Source organism: Antrostomus carolinensis, unplaced genomic scaffold (genome assembly GCF_000700745.2).
Source record: "Antrostomus carolinensis isolate BGI_N321 unplaced genomic scaffold, ASM70074v2 scaffold30910, whole genome shotgun sequence".
Classification (NCBI taxonomy): Eukaryota; Metazoa; Chordata; class Aves; order Caprimulgiformes; family Caprimulgidae; genus Antrostomus; species Antrostomus carolinensis.
This window is the reverse complement of record NW_010288392.1, coordinates 1-2,200: the sequence shown is the minus strand read 5'-3', so window position 1 is coordinate 2,200 and position 2,200 is coordinate 1.

Sequence of the window (2,200 nt, the reverse complement as noted above, 5' to 3'; positions counted from 1 at the left end):
CTCTCCAGAAGATCCCTGTCCCTCTTGAACTGAGGAGCCCAGAACTGGATGAAAAAAGTCAGAGGAACAAGGCATTGTTTCAGTCATTTCGTGTGTCACCAGCAACAGAGCAGAGTATGGGAGAGAAAATAACAATTTCTACTTCAAGCACCAGATATTGCAGCAGCGAGTTGCCTCAGAAGAAGTTTTTTTTACCCAATGGTGATCTTTATCTGGTCTTAGCCTTACAGCTGGCTGATAACATGGGCTAAGAGGGAGAGCATTAGCCAACAGCTCTGAGCCAGATATTTCCTTCTTTGTTCTGTTAAGCAGCACTTGAAGATGGTCTCAGGCACTAGGTCAGGGGGAAAATACTTCCCAGTGTTGCCTGCTGCTCCTGTTGACTTCAGAGAGAGAAATGGAGCCTTAGCAGCCCTGGGAAAAAAAAGAACTGCATGACTGAAGTTTAAGGCATGAAGTTACCTGCTGTGTCTTAAATTCAGCAGCTGTTCCCCCTGATGGCTTATCCTTTATCCTGGAGCTCTTTGCTTTGTTCTGGCTGACCTACTGTCAATCCAGAACAGTTCCTCTTGCTATGAAGTGATGAGCACTGAACTAATTCCTTAGCAGTATCTTTTCTAACACACCTGTATCGAATATTTGACCCTTGGAAGCCAACAGAAGTTGTGGAAGAAAGGAAAAAACCCCAAGCTTGTATTGCTTCATCAGGATGTCTGTTGGGCAGTTGGACAAATGCTGGATACGATGACAAAGCTGTATAGAAAATGGTGTCAGGGAGCAGTCTGATCTCAGAATCCCTCAATATTTCACTTGATGGTGGATACTTGGGTAGCAAATTTCATCCTACTGCCAACAAGCCCAGGCTTCTGAGTGTTTTGGTTTTTTTTTTTAAGAGACACCATTAGAAGTCGTCCTTGGATCCCTCAGATCACAGCTGGGGTGCATTGAAACATTCACTCTTCTCACATGAGGATTCAAAGGTCGGAGTTTTTTATTGCTGTGTATTACAGTAGCATATATACAGATAATAGCACAGCCATTCCTCTAAAATACATAAGCTGTAAAGAGATAAGAGAGAGGAAATCTCGATAAAGACTTCCTTTCCCCTTTCATGAATAGAGAGTAGGGATGTAGGAGGCTAAAAAGGCTTGTGTTCACCTTTGGCAAGTCTGACTTGCCTGTACAGAAGTTGATGTCAAAGATGATGCTGAATCCAGTTGTTCTGAGTTTCACTTCAATTCCTTATTCCCCATTTCTCCTCTCTCCTGCTTTATGGTCACTATTCTGCTATGTCTTTCCTTAATCTTCCTGTCCTCATTCCTATCTCTCTCTTAAAACACCCAGGAGGAAGGTACTGACACCACAATCTTCTGATCCTGTCCCTGCTCATATCCAGAGCCTATGATCCTACTTTGTGATGAATCCTTTGTCCTTAGCTCCTCATTCATGCAAAAAGTGGGATAGCAGCACTCCTGCCCCATTGCAAGCTGTGCAGAGGAGCACTCTGACACACACAGCCTTGTTAAAAACTTGCTGTCACTCTTCTGGAGGATAAGCCATAGCCCAGAGAGGAGAAATTCCTTCTTTGAGGAAAGCCCTGGCCCTTGTTAAGTTCAGGAAACCTGCTAAACGGTGCTTGGACGTTGCAGCAGGAGAAATCAGAGAGCAAACTTCGGTCTCAGCACCTGCGTCTGAGTCAGCAGTCACAAGTTAGCAGCTTGCTGTCTTTCAGATCCAGCTCTTTCAGCCCTGCTTGGCCTTCAACCTATTATTTTCCTTTCTAAGCTCATCAGACTCATTCTTTATCTCCCACCGGCTGGCTGGCTTTCTTCTCTCTCCCACACCGTGCTTAGACAGACCGTCTGGCTGCATTTCTCTCTCTGCTTGACTTCTGCTTCCAGAACTCTCAGATCGTGCTGCCTGCCCTTGAATTGCAGCCTGGCCTGTCTTGGGTACTGTTGATAAAAAGACCAAGGGAAAGACACACAAAAATCTCTTTTCTTCATGGTGATTGACTTGGCTCTTTTATGTTTAGGAGTAACTTTTGCACAACCACCTTTTCCTTGTGCCCCCTGCTTCTTCTTTGTGCTGCTTCCTTCAGGAAGAGATAAAAATGGTGTTTAAATGAGAGGAATTCTGTCAGTGCTACGTATTACAAAATACACTATTTTACAGCTGATGTACATACACTATATATAAC